The 19654-nt window shown below is 38.1% G+C and overlaps 1 long non-coding RNA gene across 1 annotated transcript in view; it reads right to left on the bottom strand.

Annotated features, from left to right (window-relative positions):
- The window catches only part of LOC138711764 (uncharacterized), a 37856-nt gene extending 21814 nt beyond the window's left edge, over positions 1-16042 (bottom strand). Inside the window, exons 1-2 of the long non-coding RNA XR_011335446.1 lie at positions 15940-16042; positions 13371-13901 (exon numbers count right to left, since the gene is read on the bottom strand). This is a non-coding gene — a long non-coding RNA (uncharacterized lncRNA). The remainder of the gene's footprint in view (positions 1-13370; positions 13902-15939) is intronic.
- Between the last annotated feature and the right edge of the window lie 3612 nt (positions 16043-19654).

Raw genomic sequence — 19654 nt, 5'->3', positions numbered from 1 at the left:
CAAAAAGAACTCCTCCTCCCATGATACATTAAAAGCATTGGGAGTAGCGGGCCGCTTTAGTGTATGACCGGAAGCTCGCGATCATACTGCAGAGTCACCACTGCACCGACACTGAATGACGTACAGTATGCATACGTCACAGCACTCGCAAGACCCGCTCTTTAAAGCACACAGAGCTTAATTCTCAGAATCACGTAATGTGCCCAGCCCTGACTTAGTTCGTCAGAGATCATCCACGTCCATCACAGGCGGTGGATCTACATACAACCTAATATATTATGATTATGGTGAAATGTTTGGATATTAGAGGGGAACCCGTAGAAATCCCCTGTTTTGCATGTACCACGAGATTGCCAAACACAAATGATAAGTCCATGGTAAATCGACCAAGATTTGAACCCGGCTCCTATGGCTTGGAAGGCCAACATGCTAGTACTGAGCATTCGTAGCTGTTACGTCTAAATATCAAACTGTCAATAATTTCTTTATTCTTTACGTAGTCAATATTTTTAGTAGGTCATTTTACGATCAACATCTCAGGTTATTTGGTGATAATGCCGGTGAAATGAGTCTGGGGTCCATCACCGTTAGTTACCCAGCATTTGCTCATACTGTATTGGGTTGAGGGGAAAACCCCGGAAAAATCCTAAACCAGATAACGTGCCCCAACCGGAATTCGAATCCGGGCTACCTGGTTTCGCGGTCAAACGCGGTAATCGTTACTCCACAGGTGTGGATAGTCAATGTTTATTTGATAGCTCTTCTTGAAGTATTTTGTTTTATTTAATGCGAGGCGTGTTCTTAAAGTAAGTTCCAAAAGGGTGTAGAAAGTAAACGGCAAAATATTTACAAACCATTTTTGTAGCATTGTATTCTCCACACTTCAATTACTTCTCACCATAATCTCCACCATTATTGAGGCATTTATCGAGTCGTGGCACAAGTCTTTCTATCCCCTCATTGTAGAATTCACCCGCCTGCGAACCACTCCGCAACATTTATGGAAAATTCAAGGAAAGCGAAGAAATTGTGAACCTCCTGTCCTCATGAATTTTTTCATCGACAGCACGCACCAAATCGTCATTGATCAAAGATGGCCGACCGGTATGCTGCTCGTCATGCACAGAGATGCGGCCCTCGTTGAACTTCCTAACCCATCTCCTGACCATTCCATCACTAATGGCATCATCACCAGACACCTCGCAAAGTTGATGATGAATGTCAGCTGGTTTGATGTTTCTCGCATTCAAAAAACGGATAACAGAGCGCATCTCACAGTCGGCGGGGTGCTCGATCACTTTAAACATTTCAACTGATCACAACTAACCACACACACGGACTGAAGCTCTGAAACTGCATGCACAGCTTGCCTGAGGACTGAAGAAGAAAACACGTATGTGCAAAATAACGATTGCAGCGATGCGACAGCTATAATTGAAAATGGAACTTACTTTAAGAACACGCCTCGTAGTTTGTACTAAGTGCTTCAATCATTGCTTCTATGGTTTTTTTTTAATCTTACTTAGTCAAAGTTAGAACTACTCCGTATCATTTAATGTTCAGTGCAAACTAGGATAAATGGTTCGTTACTATATTTTTTCCGCGGCCGGGTAGCTCAGTTGGTAGAGCAGCTGGCTACGGACTGGAAAGTCCGGGGTTCGATTTCAGGTGGTGACGGGATTTTTTCTCGTTCCCAAACTTTCAGAACGGCCGCGAGGTTCACTCAGTACTCAGTTCACTTGAGTACCGCGTTTTTCCAGGGGGTAAAAGGCAGTCAGGGCGTGGTATCGACCACACCACCTCATTCTAGTGCCGAGGTCATGGGAAGCATGGGGCTCAAGTGCCTTCATGGCATGTTACGGGGATGCCTTTATCTTTTACTATATTTTTCCAATTTATTTTGCGTCAGTTATGAATGTTTCTTGTTTTAATTTAAGTGTTTGTGTGCATTCAAAGTTGGGTTTCTGGCGTCTTGTCAGCCCACTTGAGTTGTGTGGATATAAAGGGGAAAAATTGGGACAGTGTCGGGTGTAGTTCCTGGGTAGCTCATGCAGTAGAGCATTCGTGCGCTAAGCCAAGGGTCACGGAATCGTTATCCGGACCCGGAACAAATTTCTCTTGAAATTATTCAAGTCTGTTTCACAGCGAGCTTTACCTGAAAGCCAGATTTGCATAATATATACGTCACTGTAGGTACGTTAACAGACAACCCCAATTCAAGTCACACAGAGTTTGTGTGCACTCAAAGTTGGGTTTCTGGCGTCTTGTCAGCCCACTTGAGTTGTGTGGATATAAAGGGAAAAATTGGGACAGTATCGGATGTAGTTCCTGGGTAGCTCATGCAGTAGAGCATTCGTGCGCTAAGCCAAGGATCACGGAATCGTTATCCGGACCCGGACCAAATTTCTCTTGAAATTATTCAAGTCTGTTTCACAGCGAGCTTTACCTGAAAGCCAGATTTGCATAATATATACGTCACTGTAGGTACGTTAACAGATAACCCCAATTCAAGTCACACAGAGTTTGTGTGCACTCAAAGTTGGGTTTCTGGCGTCTTGTCAGCCCACTTGAGTTGTGTGGATATAAAGGGAAAAATTGGGACAGTATCGGATGTAGTTCCTGGGTAGCTCATGCAGTAGAGCATTCGTGCGCTAAGCCAAGGGTCACGGAATCGTTATCCGGACCCGGAACAAATTTCTCTTGAAATTATTCAAGTCTGTTTCACAGCGAGGTTTACCTGAAAGCCAGATTTGCATAATATATACGTCACTGTAGGTACGTTAACAGATAACCCCAATTCAAGTCACACAGAGTTTGTGTGCACTCAAAGTTGGGTTTCTGGCGTCTTGTCAGCCCACTTGAGTTGTGTGGATATAAAGGGAAAAATTGGGACAGTATCGGATGTAGTTCCTGGGTAGCTCATGCAGTAGAGCATTCGTGCGCTAAGCCAAGGGTCACGGAATCGTTATCCGGACCCGGAACAAATTTCTCTTGAAATTATTCAAGTCTGTTTCACAGCGAGCTTTACCTGAAAGCCAGATTTGCATAATATATACGTCACTGTAGGTACGTTAACAGATAACCCCAATTCAAGTCACACAGAGTTTGTGTGCACTCAAAGTTGGGTTTCTGGCGTCTTGTCAGCCCACTTGAGTTGTGTGGATGTAGAGGGAAAAATTGGGACAGTGTCGGGTGTAGTTCCTGGGTAGCTCATGCAGTAGAGCATTCGTGCGCTAAGCCAAGGGTCACGGAATCGTTATCCGGACCCGGAACAAATTTCTCTTGAAATTATTCAAGTCTGTTTCACAGCGAGCTTTACCTGAAAACCAGATTTGCATAATATATACGTCACTGTAGGTACGTTAACAGATAACCCCAATTCAAGTCACACAGAGTGTGTGTGCACTCAAAGTTGGGTTTCTGGCATCTTGTCAGCCCACTTGAGTTGTGTGGATATAGAGGGAAAAATTGGGACAGTGTCGGGTGTAGTTCCTGGGTAGCTCATGCAGTAGAGCATTCGTGCGCTAAGCCAAGGGTCACGGAATCGTTATCCGGACCCGGAACAAATTTCTCTTGAATTTATTCAAGTCTGCTTCACAGGGAGCTTTACCTGAAAGCCAGGTTTGCATAAAATATATGTCAATGTAGGTACGTTAACAGATAACCACAATTCAAGTCACACAGAGTTTGTGTGCACTCAAAGTTGGGTTTCTGGCGTCTAGTCAGCCCACTTGAGTTGTGTTGATATAGAGGGAAAAATTGGGACGGTGTCGCGTGTAGTTCCTGGGTAGCTCAGGCGGTAGAGCATTCGTGAGCTAAGCGAAAGGTCCCGGGATCGATACCCGGCCCCGGAACAATTTTTCGCTTGAAATTCTTCAAGTGTACTTCACAGGGAGCTTTGCCTGAAAGCCAGATTTGTTCCTTGTTTAAATTTGATTTTTACAATATTTCTTGTCACTGTTTTTTTTTCTTAGTAGGTTTTACGACGCTTTATCAATAACTTAGGTTATTTAGCGCCTGAATGAGATGAAGGTGATAATGCCGGTGAAATGAGTCTGGGGTCCAGCACCGATAGTTACCCAGCATTTACTCATATTGGGTTGAGGGAAAACCTCGGAACAAAACTCAACCAGGTAACTTGCCCCGACCGGAAATCGAACCCGGGCCACCTGGTTTCGCGGCCAGACGCGCTAACCGTTACTCCACAGGTGTGGACTTGTCACTGTTAACAGTGTATTTTAGTAATAAACTTCTGTTGTACTATTGTATCGTTATTTAATTCAATGTTATGAATTTTCTGAATTTTCTGCAAATTTACTGCTTTGTCTATTATACTTGGCTTTTATTTACACCTCGTTCTAAATCTCTTCTTGGAGCATGTACCAAGGACGGTCGATCTGGTCGTTAAAGCACGTTTTTTAGTTGCTAGTGTAGAGTTTATGATTCTACTCTGCATGCTTAGAGATAATTACATCTTCAGTTTTGTAGCAAGAATTGAACTTGTCATAATATTATCACGTATTTGTTTCGGATTCAATTTGATGTGTCATTAGCCAGTGGTGTCTGGTGTTATTAGAAGACGATCAGCATCTGCTTTTGGATTATGTTGTCCATAGATAGTTAAAATAATCGCTTTTCTCTCTGCCCGGATTTTGTACTTCTTGGCGTATTTCACATTTTTATAGCCGTTCATTGACACTGATATTGCCAATGATGCATTTTATTTTTTCGTTCTAACTCTGTTTTCAGAATTAATCTTAAACTTCTTACACTCTCTTTTCTCAACATAATTTACATTTTAATTTGCATAACTTATGATGTTTTTATATCCCAGGAAATATGCTTCTGGTGACAGAAATTCTTCGATTTCATTCCTTGTTGTGTTGTCCATATACTTGGTTATTTAACGACGCTGTATCAACTACGAGGTATATTTAGCTCGATTGAATTAATGATAGCGAGATGAGGCCGAGGATTCGCCATAGATTACTTGACATTTGCCTTATAGTTGGGGAAAACCTCGGAAAAAACCCAACCAGGTAATCAGCCCAAGCGGGGATCGAACCCGCGCCGGAGCGCAACTGCGGATGGGCAGACAAGCGCTTTAGCCGCCTGAGCTACGCCGGAGGCTTTGTTCATATATATGATTTCATTAAACATAGTCCTCTGATTTTCTTTTAGAGATGTCTATTATATTTTTATAGTCCGATCTCTATTTTAATACTGTATATTAGTAGAAGTGCCTTTGTAACTTAATTTCATTTCTTTTCTCCGCTAACTGGAGAATTACCACGGTCGCTTTGAACCGTGCCGTTACGTTTACCACCAAATTTAACTACAGACGTGGACAAATTATTAACAAAATTGACGATTTTTATGATATTTTGTTTACAAAATTTGACTTTTCAATTTAGACTACAGTTGACAATTTTGGATATTTCCATCGTTACAGTAGAGAGAAATATGCAAAAATGTCAACTGTAGTTTAAATTGAGGAGTCAAGTTTTGTAAAAATATATAATAAAAATCTTCAATTTTGCTAATAATTTGTAAATTAGCAAAAATGTCAACTGCATTGAAGAGTCAAATTTTGTAAAAATATAAAACAAAAATCTTCAGTTTTGCTAATAATTTGGAAATATCCAAAATGTCAACTGTAGTCCAAATTGAAGAATCGAATTTTGTAAAAATATACAATAAAAATCTTCAGTTTTGCTAATAATTTGTAAATATGCAAAAATATCAAATGTAGTCCAAATTGAGGAGTTAAATTTTGAAAAATATGCAACACTAATCTTCAATTTTGGTAATAATTTGGAAATACACAAAAATGTCAACTGTAGTCTAAATTGAAGAATCATATTTTGTAAAAATATATAATAAAAATGTTCAATTTTGCTAATAATTTGTCCACGTCTGTAAATACACAATGTGGCCAACATAAGAACATGACGTTGGTGTGTGGCGTAGTTTGAGGGAGAAATTTGTTTCTCTCTCTCTCTCTCTCTCTCTCTCTCTGCCTCCTTCGTTCTGAACATTATTGAGAGATAGCACCACTGTTAGCGACATTGTGTATTTGCGTAAATATTGCCAGTAAATTATGACGACTGGCTTAGACGAGAGGCTCGCGACAGAAACAGTTTTGCTGTAGCGCATGCGCGGACCTCTCATGCAGTGAGAGCGTGATCCTTACTTGAATTTATTTTCGCGTGTACAACTGTACGTTGCAGATTAAATGATTGAGATCCCTTCTTGCTCCGGTTACAGACCTTGCATATACGAAGGTTAGTCAAGTCCGCGTATGCGCAGATAGGTAATATAATCCTGTCGCGAGCCGCACGTGATAAGTGATATGAGGTCGAGGAATGGGAGAAGGTTAGGTTAGGTTAGGTTAGCTTAGCTTAGCTTAAGTTAGGTTAGGTTAGCTTTGGTTAGGTTAGGTTAGGTTAGCTTTGGTTAGGTTAGGCTAGCTTTGGTTAGGTTAGGTTACATTACGTCAGGTTAGTTTAGGGATAGGGAAGTGACAGAAGATTTTAACATGAAGGTTATTTACATATTATGTAATATAAATGTTATCATTTTCATGTATTTGACGAAACTTTTTAATTTCAACATAAAATTTGATTTAATTCGTCCATGTAGTTTTTAAAATTATATAATATGACAGTTTTTGATTCTTAATATTGGTAAACAATAATAGACCTATAATGAAAGCGGTGAATAATTTCATGGCCCCTAAATTTTTTTTTTCGTAAAAGGCTGGGTATTTTTCTCTAGGTCACAAATAAAACAGCAACGCGTTCATAATTACGTACTTTACGCTTTGGCGAACATTAACCGGAAATTTAAACTTTCCGTCAATTTAATGATATTCCGTGAAACACACCTTTTTTCCTGTTCATTTTCTTGTTATAACCTACTTTGATATCTTACTACATCTGCATTTTCTTTTAATGCATTCAAAAAACCGCCGTTATACTAAATAAAACCTTGCACTTGATTAATGGAGTGAATTATTTAAGAATATAGTCACGAATTTCACTACCACCATTTCGATTGTGTTTTGTTTGACACGGCTCGGTACGGCCCGGTCACTAGTGGCCAGCGAGTAACATCGACTATCGACATTGCTCTGCCGTCGGTTTTATCCAGTTGTTCCCCTTTCTCTTCCATTTCTTCTTATTTTTCAGATCATGAATTTACAACATATTATTATTATTATTATTATTATTATTATTATTATTATTATTATTATTATTATTATTATTTTGCTATCAGTCTCTTTAACTTGTTAATATAGCGCTCGCATCTAGTTTCTGATTAAAAGATCACAAATCGAGTTTGATTCTTAAAAGGATAGTAGAGTTTTATGTCCTTTTTTCAATAGTGGTTGGATATGTGAGATTTCAGTTATGTTCGCATTCCGTAACCTTTAGCTGTGGAATAGTGATACAGTATGATGAATGAAGGGCCTCATTTCTTAAGCAAATCTTATAAAATGTAATAGATAAAACATGGTAATGTATCCACGACGATACTATAACAACCGTACACCCATATTCTTAAGTCTTTCGAAGGATTGAGTTGCCATTTGGTGTGGTGATAGTGAAAAAGATACTACATAATTATATCTAAAAAAAACTTTATTATTAAATACAATGTAGACACAAATATAAACAACTTTTAAAATATAAATGTGTAGAAATGGTGAACAAATAATTATTTTTAGATTTTGTAAGGACATACACTTTAAAAAATTCTTAATTGTTCCTTCATAATGATATTTGTGTGCCTGTGTATATACAATACAGTGTTACTATAAATAATCTTTCCGATTACAAACTTGAATAACTACCGTTAGGAGACACTTAGAAACATAGTATTGGTATCAATGGAAAGAGAAATTCAAATATTTTTTGTTATATTGGTGAACCCGATCGGTTTGGAAGTAAATCCCGAAAAGACAAAGTATATGATTATGTCTCATGACCAGAATATTGTACGAAATGGAAATATAAAAATTGGAGATTTATCCTTCGAAGAGGTGGAAAAATTCAAATATCTTGGAGCAACAGTAACAAATATAAATGACACTCGGGAGGAAATTAAACGCAGAATAAATATGGGAAATGCGTGTTATTATTCGTGTACAGCTCTTATCATCCAGTCTGCTGTCCAAAAATCTGAAAGTTAGAATTTATAAAACAGTTATATTACCGGTTCTTCTGTATGGCTGTGAAACTTGGACTCTCACTCTGAGAGAGGAACATAGGTTAAGGGTGTTTGAGAATAAGGTGCTTAGGAAAATATTTGGGGCTAAGCGGGATGAAGTTACAGGAGAATGGAGAAAGTTACACAACACAGAACTGCACGCATTGTATTCTTCACCTGACATAATTAGGAACATTAAATCCAGACGTTTGAGATGGGCAGGGCATGTAGCACGTATGGGCGAATCCAGAAATGCATATAGAGTGTTAGTTGGGAGACCGGAGGGAAAAAGACCTTTAGGGAGGCCGAGACGTAGATGGGAGGATAATATTAAAATGGATTTGAGGGAGGTGGGGTATGATGATGGGAGACTGGATTAATCTTGCACAGGATAGGGACCGCTGGCGGGCTTATGTGAGGGCGGCAATGAACCTTCGGGTTCCTTAAAAGCCATTTGTAAGTAAGTAAGTAAGTATATTGGTGAACCTGTCGCATATTTATTAATTTCGTTGCTAGGAGACGATATAACAGAAAAATGGCTGCAAACAAAGACAGGAGGGCATTTTGTGTGCTAGATTTTCACATATCCCAGTCTGTTGTCACTGTACAACGCAATTTTAGAAGAAAATTTGGTGTTGATCCACACAATGGGCCCAGTATCCGTAAGTGGTACCTAGACATTTTACAGTTATTGCTTCTTCCACGACTGGAACAGGACATCGAAGGTCTCATTTTTTCAGCAGGATGGGGCACCACCCCATTACCACTTATGTCAGAAACGAACTGAATACACGACTTCCAAGGAGATGGATTGGACGTGCTGGCCGTGAAGATTTAGAATGTTTGCATTGGCCTCCACGTTCCCCCAACCTCACTCCTTGTGATTTTTTTCTGTGGGGTTTTATAAAACAACAAGTGTATCAGCCGCATCACAGAGGCCATTGCATTGGTGGATGGTCCAATGCTACAACGTTTATGGCAGGAAATTGACTATAGACTTGATGTGTGTCGTGTGACTCAAGGAGCTCACATTGAGCACATGTGACTTACTTACGGTTGTGAACCAAATGTTTCTCTTTCTGTTTCATGTTTTCCAGTGAAAAATTAAAAAAATTGTTGCAGTTTCTGTTTCTGTTGATATCAGTTTCATGTTTTCTAATTTTTGCTAGTTTAAGAGTAGCACATGTAATTTAACCGAGTGGATAACAAAAATATTTGAGTTTGTCTTTCCATTGATACCAATATCAAGTTTCTTAGTGTCTCCTAACGATAGTTATTCAAGTTTGTAATCGGAAAGATGATTTATAGTAACACTGTATATGAAAATTAACGAGAAATTGCCCTCTGTTACAAAACATGGGTTATCTGAACGAAAATACGTATTGCGTTCGAATAACGACGCACATGTGTATAAATTTAGAAATGCGACAATAGACCTGACTTCATGGAAATGTAGAAGGATAAAGACAAAAACATTTGAATGTCACTGCGGTGTGAACGAACTCTTCGGACGTTGCGAAAGTACGCCGTATCACTTAGGATCGGATTTCAATTTTCAAGGTTTGGGGGTGCGTTGCTCCCGACTCAGTAAACAACAAGATGGCGCCACATATCTTTTGATAATCGTCTCAAGGCCCCATGCAGCAAATATTAAGAACACAGCAAACTGAATCATGTTTCTTCAGCAGTCTGAGGTCTGTCACTAGAAAAAATTGCATCAGTAATATCTATTTATAGATATTCAACATCAGCGCTACTTGAAATATCTGCTCATGCGCAAATCCTTAAATATGTTTTGTACAGAATCTTCACCGCCATAAATTTATCATATAATTATCATAGGTGATACTACGAGGGATCCTAAGATTATCGATAAGTTTTAGAGAGAAGTTTTATATAATATTCTTATTGAATTTGGTATTCCCAAGAAACTAGTTAGATTAATTAAAATGTGTCTTAGTAAAACTTACAGCAGAGTCCGTATAGGCCAGTTTCTATCTCATGCTTTTGCAATTCACTGTGGGCTAAAGCAAGGAGATGCACTATCACCTTTACTTTTTAACTTCGCTCTAGAGTATGCCATTAGCAAAGTCCAGGATAACAGAGAGGGTTTGGAATAGAACGGGTTACATCAGCTTCTTGTCTATGCGGATGACGTGAATATGTTAGGAGAAAATCCACAAAAGATTGGGGAAAGCGCGGAAATTCTTCTGGAAGCAAGTAAAACGATAGGGTTGGAAGTAAATCCCGAAAAGACTAAGTATGTGATTATGTCTCGTGACGAGAATATTGTACGAAATGGAAATATAAAAATTTGAGATTTATCCTTCGAAGAGGTGGAAAAATTCAAATACCTGGGAGCAACAGTAACAGATATAAATGACACTAGGAAGGAAATTAAACACAGAATAAATATGGGAAATGCCTGTTATTATTTGGTTGGGAAGCTTTTGTCTTCCAGTCTGCTGTCAAAAAATCTGAAAGTTAGAATTTATAAAACAGTTATATTACCGATTGTTCTTTATGGTTGTGAAACTTGGACTCTCACTTTGAGAGAGGAACATAGGTTAAGGGTGTTTGAGAATAAGGTTCTTAGGAAAATATTTGGGGCTAAGAGGGATGAAGTTACAGGAGAATGGAGAAAGTTACACAACGCAGAGCTGCACGCATTGTATTCTTCACCTGACATAATTAGGAACATTAAATCCAGACGTTTGAGATGGGCAGGGCATGTAGCACGTATGGGAGAGTCCAGAAATGGATATAGAGTGTTAGTTGCGAGGCCAGATGGAAAAAGACCTTTGGGGAGGCCGAGACGTAGATGGGAGGATAATATTAAAATGGATTTGAGGGAGGTGGGATACGATGGTAGAGATTTGATCAATCTTGCTCATGATAGGGACCAATGGCGGGCTTATGTGAGGGCGGCACTGAACCTCCGAGTTCCTTAAAAGCCAGTAAGTAAGTAAGTATGTCGAACTATGTAGAAACAAGAGAATTTATCTAGGAAGGTCAGAATAAACCGAATGACACGTAAACGCAGGAATATAAGTAAAATTTATATATGCGCTTAATAAAATTGCTTATATTATTTTACATACAGTTAAAATCCTAATGCTGTATGAACTCTCCCACTGTATATTGGATAATAACGAACTCATTTGTTTTAGAAACAGATTTGGCAACTTCTAAAGAAGTGCGGATAAAGTAGCGATCTACTTGGTCGACACATTGTTAAGCACTTTCAAGGTTTTTCTCACGCCATGCCAATTCTAGTGACGCGATGAGAAAAAAAAAAACTATCTGCAAATCCGCAGCTGTGTTCATTACACAAATCAATCATATACTGATATTCTTTTGATTTTATTGTTGCAGCCCGATCCTTCTTGTCTCTGGCATGTTCCGTTTCCTTTTGGCGTTTCTTGCATCTTTAGCCTATTTAAATTCTTGATCTATATTCATTCATATTTTTCTCCTCAAGGATCGGTCTTTCACTGCAAACCCACATTCTCGTCGACCTGGTTGGGGAGTTGGTATAGCGCTGGCCTTCTATGCCTAATTAATATCTGAGGACAAAAATTCGCTCCGGCGCCAGGGATTGAACCCGGGTCCTTGGTTCTACGTACCAAGCGCTCTGACCACTGAGCTACGCCGAATTCAATCCACAGCACCGGACCGAACCCCTCTCCTTCAGTGTTTCCCTTTGTGGCCTGACTCCAAGTTAGGCATATATGTTGACGTATATGTCCAATGTCAACTGCCATTATACAGGTACATCATTTTATTTTTACTTCAATTTTTATTGGACCTGTGGTTTTGAATGTACTTCACTCCCACCCCTTCTACTAGTAAACTTCCAACCGTTCACGACACAGAGCCGAGGGCGCGTAAGCAGTACTGAGTTAGTGAGTATAGTACGTTCCAGAAATATGTTCGCGTTTTCCAGTGACGAAAGAGCTTTCAATATTGAATCATATTTTCGCACAGGTACTGTCGTCCGTTTGCCTACGTCGCATCCCGGTTTCCCCCCACCTGCTTCTGTTCGCCCCTCTGTAAAGTCTAGTAGCTGGGCTGTCTTAGCTCTTTTCTGAAAAACATTAATTTCTGTTAGGAATTGGATGTCTACGTAATATTATACAAATGTTTAAAATAACTTAAATAAAAGGGCCTCGTTAAGTAATTAACTGTCACGTGATTTCCCCCCTTTCTACGACCCTGCGACAAAACCACTTGAACGGACAGTAGATAGCATTTCTGAGTAATTTTATCTTTTCGGATCGGGCAGAAGTGAAGATTGAATTTACAGTACGTAAGGTACTCTTTTATAGAGTAGGTACGGAATTATTTCAACATGAGTTACTAGTACGAAGGACGAAACTTGTAATTGGAATTAGGTACAATAGTCTATAGTGTGATAATATGCACAAAAGAACTGAAGCCTGTCGTGTTTAAATATCCATATTATGATTATTTTTCAATTTAACTTCATTCTCTATATTGTATGCTAATGTGCTGTAGACAGTATAATATACACTGCATAATGAATACGTTCGCATGGATAACTCAATTAGTGAGTAAAAACACTCGCTGTTAATACTGTACTGTATTTTGATTAAACAAAAACCTAATGAAAATTGTCAAACTCAAAATTGCGATATTTCCTAATTTACATAAATGGATGAACTACTTTTCTTCCCTCCTATACCTAGTAAAGTGATTTGTATTTTACGCCAGTATCATCGAACTCCAGTCGTGGAAGGGGGTAGCAAACGGTGTTTCCTGTTTCAATCGTTAATAGAAAGGTATAGCCAGATTAATATTAAAAATGTTAGTAAAAATAAAATGATGTCCCTGTACTCGGAGCGCACTCAGCTGAGTGACTTGTTTGGCCGGGATTCCGCAGTTACGTGCACAGTAATCTGTACAAATATATGCACTGCAGCTATGAAAATATTATAGACTTTATTAATTTGTCATACAGAATAACATCTGTAATATTGACAATTAATATTAATCAAGATTTGTTTTTTCCTATGTCCAACTTCTCGATTTTCCAGTCATACACCTAAATATTGGAGTGTAAGAGAGAAAGTGACATCATCAAATGCTCAACATTAGACACCAAGAAATCAAATTTCGTCATGTGTATTTTGCATTACCTTTATATTTGTAATCGATGTAATGACAATCACAGAATTTGATATTTCAATTCCTGAAATACTTTTTTTTAGCTCTCTCTACATATAATTTCTCTTGCGATCCAATAACACCAGACAACATATTCTTTGTGGTCTCTATTCTCTTTTTCTGCCGTTGGGTCCATCATTTCAACTAGTAGAGAACAAATTGTTTCCCAGTTAGATATAATTGTAATATGAGACTGTGTTTGTGACAATTTAAAGAAGAATCTGTGTATCTCGGTCACTGGACGATAAGTAGCTCTTAAAACTTTCATACGTCACTATGCTCCGGAATAGTTGGAAATTGCTGATAATACCTTCTTACACTGATAATTCAGAATTAGGTGACACACATCTGGTGCCTGGCCACAAGTACTACATGCTTCGCAGTGACAGAGGAAGCGATTGGAAATATTCACGTTGGTCTATAATCATTTTCTGGCATTTCTGGTAGATAGATGTACTCAGTAGTGGAGAAATGATCTGTGGTACAGCATGCTGATGTCATGTCTGAAACATATAAAAGTGATGATTGAAATAGCTATCAGTAACATCTCTAATTTTTTTTTGTTTCAAATTCAAATTTATTTACAATTTACTTTTGAATTGAATACATATGAATAGATACCCGAAATGTGCATGATGCTCGTGCTTGGGTACAGTCCAGTAGTCTACATAAATTTTACAGGGTTCAAATAATAATGATGATGATATAAATAATAATAATAATAATAATAATAATAATAATAATAATAATAATAATAATAATAATAGAATAATCGTGACAGAAATGATACAAAGATTGTAATACAAAATAATTCAATAATAGTAATAATAATAATAATAATAATAATAATAATAATAATAATAATAATAATAATAATAATAATAATGGCGGCCGGGTAGCTCAGTTGGTAGAGCAGCTGGCTACGGACTAGAGGGTCCGGGGTTCGATCCCAGGTGGTAACAGGATTTTTTTTCTCGTTGCCAAAGTTTCAGAACGGCCCCGAGGTTCACTCAGCCTCCTATAAAATTGAGTACCGGGTCTTTCCCGGGGGTAAAAGGCGGTCAGAGCGTGGTGCCGACCACACCACCTCATTCTAGTGCCGAGGCAAGAGGGGTATTCTACTCTTGTGTTTTCTTCACTGCCAGTTGCTACTCTATAGCATACACAATGGACAATTCGTACTGTGTCACTCCTCCCTGACTTCATAATACAAACCAGCATTCCTTAATTTAATTATTAGTTGAAAATATTATAAGAACAACATACTCAAACAAGTAATTGTCAAACATCTGTGTCACTGTATTTTATATTCACATATGTACTTCAGTTAATATTTTATTTTCTAGTGTGTACAGTTCAGGGGGTGCAGGTATAAGAGGTAACAGCTACCGGTCTGCCACAGACGGATTCAGGGCAAGTAGAAGGGGAAAGAAATGCCTTCGCATCCTCTCAACATGGATAAATATATTATAGGATGCGAAACTTCGGTCAGCACCATCTGGCGGCGGGGGGCTGAAATAAGATGATCAGCGCCCAACGTCGTAGGTGGTGAACATTAGAACTATGTGTTGGGTAGATTACCCAGAGTTATCTATTTATCCGTTCGAGATATTGCTCGAAGAGACAAGATGGCAGACAGAAGCTAGCTAATAAGTTAAGTGAACATAAAGTGATACTATGTGTGTATAAGCAGTGTATGTTAAACAGTGATGTTTATGGGCGTTGTAAAAATAGTGTTGTTGAATGTATTGTAAAGTAATAGTAATATAATAAATTGAACTATCTAAGTAGTTCTTGCAGACTTTTCCATTGCGCTGTACAATAAATACCCAAAGAATACAATCCCAATTATCTAACCTTTTGCATTATTTTTTTTGTCTCTGTGTGGTTATATTTTAATTGGGTAGTGTAAAATAGATCGTCTCTTTTATCTTCCTGTTGGCTCCAGTAAGAATTTTCAGTAGAAGATGTTGTGAAGAATAAAAATGTAAATGTTTTATTTTAAATTGAGTTAGTTTTGAATATCGATGAGGGTGGGAGGGAATACTTTCTGCACAGTTTAACATTTTCGTCACCAGGTGCGCTGCTAAATGCATGGAGTAATTAGTTACTCTTTTCGCTACTTGGTGCGCTGCTAGATGTAATAACGCCCCTCCTCCCAACAGGTGGCAGCAAGATCAATTTCTACAACAGCGCCTCTAGTATGTGTTACGGGAAACTCAGTAAGTTTCGCATCCTATTATATATTCATCCGTGCTCTCAACTTGTATGAAATGTCGTTTAGTGACCAGCGAGCAATGTCGACTACCGATGTTGGTCTACCGTACGTATTATCCAGTTGTTCCCATTTTTTGTTCCAAATAACCTCAGGAATCACCTTCATAACCCAGGAGAGGACTTAATGATTCACCCTTAATATCCATTATATCAGACATGCGTGTATTATGCGTGAACAGAATTGACTGTATTGTTACTTGTTAGTAGGTGCGAATTCTTATGACATGCGTTAGCTATATAATTCAAAGAGATCGGTTCTCTTACCAGAGCTGTACTAAGAAACGAAGACAATAAGTCACAGAGATTTGGTCTAACTCATCCGCCAGCTGCTTTTATAATGAGCCTCTCCTCTGAGAACGGCTACTCATAGTAAGCGTCCAACCTACCACGTGCTGGCGTTAATTTATAAGGAACACCAAAGATGGAATGAACAAAATGTATCATTTATTATGCACGTGGTATATGATGCATTCATAGATAAGCGTTTCCATGGTAACGCATGTAGACTGTCGTGAAGAACCACCATAAAGGACAATGTTGCTGGCATTTGAGTAAGATAATACACATAATTAATGAAATGTAATTGCAAGATGGAAATTAAAGAACTAATTAGATTTAATACTTAGTGATACAACGGACCTTGATCATTATTTCAGAACATTATTCAGTTCCGACAAAACTGCCCTCTCGTTTGACTTTTGTCACTGTGATGTAACGCACTTGAATCAAATAGTAGTATACGGTACATAACTTTTCCCAGTAATTTCTTTAACTGATTCGCTAAATTCTTAACTGTGGTTTTATGTAAAACATTGGGTCGATTTCTAAAATGAGGTCTAGACCACGGTCATGCCTTTAAATCGCGTTTGGATTTATAAAACGAGGTCTTTTTCATTTTTCTGAGTCTGAAACCATGGTCTGAAGCAGATACCACGACTGAGGCAGATTTAAAACCATGGCTTCATGTATACAAGATGGAAATAGTAGATCAGCTGCATGATTATCAAAGGAAAATTTGTGTCTACCAGAATTAAATCTCCGGATTAGAGTGATGAGAGACAGGAATAATCCTTTGTAACTATATAACGACGATAATTTCAGGCGAATATTTCGATTTTCGAATAAATCAACGCAAGAATGTGAAATAATAATCTGCAACGAAATGTTAAAGGCGGCAAGTTGACAATCTTTTACACCTTCTTGTTGCTTTGAGGGAAATAAGATATATTATTTTACATTAATCATACCTTTGTACTAGTGCCAACGCCATCGCTTGTACGGGATCGAAGATATTGCTTCAGTCTTCTGCTATAATGCAAATCAATATCAGCCACGGCAATTATTAACCTAGATTATATCGTTAAACGAGGAAAACGAGTCTATAATAACGATATTAAAATTTATATGACGATATTAAAATTTTTCTCTTTTCTGATTATACTATTTTAGCAATATTTAGACTTTATCATCTGATATCTTTTTCTACTCCGAACTCTTCTCCCGTTCACCATTCCTTCCAGTGCATCCTTCAGTAGGCAGTTTCTTCTTGGCCAGTGGCTCAACCAATTCCTTTTTCTCTTTCTGATCTGTTTCAGCATCATTCTTTCTTCACCCACTCTTTCCAACACAGCTTCATTTCTTATTCTGTCTGTCCAATTCACACGCTCCATTTTTCTCCATATCCACATTTCAAATGCTTCTATTCGCTTCTCTTCACTTCGTCGGAATGCCCATGTTTCTGCCTCATACAATGCCATACTCCATACAAAGCACTTCACTAGTCTCTTCCTTAGTTCTTTTTCCAGAGGTCCGCAGAAGTTGCTACTTTTTCTATTAAAAGCTTCCTTTGCCATTGCTATCCTCCTTTTGACTTCCTGGCTGCAGCTCATGTTACTGCTTATAGTACACCCCAAGTATTTGAAACTTTCCACTTGCTCTACTGCCTCATTTAGAATTCGCAAGTTTATCTTGTGTATTTTTCTTTCTATGACCGTGTTCTTCGTCTTTGAAACAAAAAAAAAATAATAATAAAGCACTTTTATATTTATTTATGCAAAATATAAACACATGGGTAATTATCTTCAAATGTAACACCTTCTTAGCTTTTGTATTGCTTTTTTCTGTAAATTAACGATAGTTTTGTTTTTCCTTAGGCAGAAAGATTTAATAAGGATCCTCAAATACTTTTCAATAAACGCATTTTTGCAATCTGAGCAAATCTTTGCCATTGCCACATTGCCTACAGAGCATGACCTGTATGTTTTGTACATAAAAAGGGGACCTATCTTCTTATAAATAGCATCGAGATCAGTTTTCCTACAGAGATGGACCCATGTATCACAGCTATAAAAATTAAAAGATACCAATAATATTAATAACCACACAAAGCAATAATTTTCAATCTCGCAAGCTGTATCTTCAGTAAAAGTTACGCTTAAATATTCACGTGGCTTTCCCCTTCAGAAATATGATAATCAAGGCTCGGAACTTGGGACTTGTGTGTCGTGCGCATGAGTAAGGTTACAGGTACAACGTACACAAAACTCGCCCTGCAAGTGTTCAGGGATAGTCTTATGTGCTAAGAAAGTGGTCACATCGAATGCCAGGAAGGCGGAGGAAGAAACCAATGGCATTCAGAGAATTACAGGTAAACGGTCTGTTTGAGGAATGGGTATTATAGAAATTTGAAAATATATTTTTTAAATTTTGGGTACAGAATTTCGTGGAGGAATTCGGAGGAAATACATTACTTTCTTCGAATGGAGAGTTTATACTTTGTAAGTTGTACCACACACAAACTAGAGACTGGAAACGGGCATCCATAGAAAGACATTGCAGTCCCTTAAATTGGTAGAAAATTTGTCCATAGCCATGGATCAAGTCGAAGAGGGACCTGGCCTAGTAGTGACACACAAATTGAAAACTATTTTCGAGAAAAAATTAGGATGTAGTTATATTTCTCAGATAAGAGATCAGATAGCAACTGCTGAAAATCGAACAGAAAACAGTGACAGTGAAAACATTCATGTCACTTCATGTGACGTGGAAATACGTTTTTCTCGTTTCAAATCATGTTTAACTAATAGCCGAAGAAGTTATGGGTTCGAAAACCTTCAAATGTACGTAGTCATACACTGTAATGAAATGTACAGAGCAGAACAGTAAATTTGATATCTTTCTCATGTTTATTCTTATTATACAGTATGCCCTATATGCTATAAAATTACGTGTTTCAACCTGACGTAATACTATCAATATGTTGTTCCCGCCAGAAACCACTTTTATAGCAGACCTGGCAGTACCTCCGTGCTGGAAGCGGGAGTTTGTTGACATTTAAGTCCGGTCGCTTAGCCAATTCAAAGACACAAGTCTCCAAGTTCCGAGCTTTGATGATAATGCTTGGTAATGCTCTGTAATGCTTGCAAAATACAATGGACTGTAAATCCAGAGACAAACAGAAAAAAGAGAAAGACAGATAGACGGATGAATGGCTGACAGAAGACGAGTAGAATACATGTATTCGTAGCAGTATAAACGGATGGATGTGTGGGAGCAGAAAGCAGGGAGAGAAAGAAGATAAGTTCAATGTTTAATTCACACCTTTTCTCTCGGAAGGGTGGGGGGATTTGTACTATACCAGGGAGGGGGTGGTGGAACCGATAACAAAAGGAACAATAATTCATATTTTACGTAACAATAGAGGCGGTTTATACAAAAGGGAACATAGAAAAATGAGGTCAATTGAAGAAATTAAGCTTATATTCCTTTTTATTTGTTTTAAATACCTAATAAATATTAATACAGGCATTAAATTAAAATGGTTAATATTGTTACCATATGGAAAACATGGTGAATATAGTTGAAACAGAGCTTCCGGGCTAAGATGCCGTGGTCTACTGGTGCTGACGTTACCAGACGTTTCGTCTACTTCTACGGCAGACATCTTCAGTGGTTAGGTATCCTCGGTCGAAGTCTTCTG

This window comes from Periplaneta americana, chromosome 13, assembly GCF_040183065.1.
Source record: "Periplaneta americana isolate PAMFEO1 chromosome 13, P.americana_PAMFEO1_priV1, whole genome shotgun sequence".
NCBI lineage: Eukaryota > Metazoa > Arthropoda > Insecta > Blattodea > Blattidae > Periplaneta > Periplaneta americana.
This window is presented reverse-complemented; position numbering and strand designations above follow the sequence as displayed.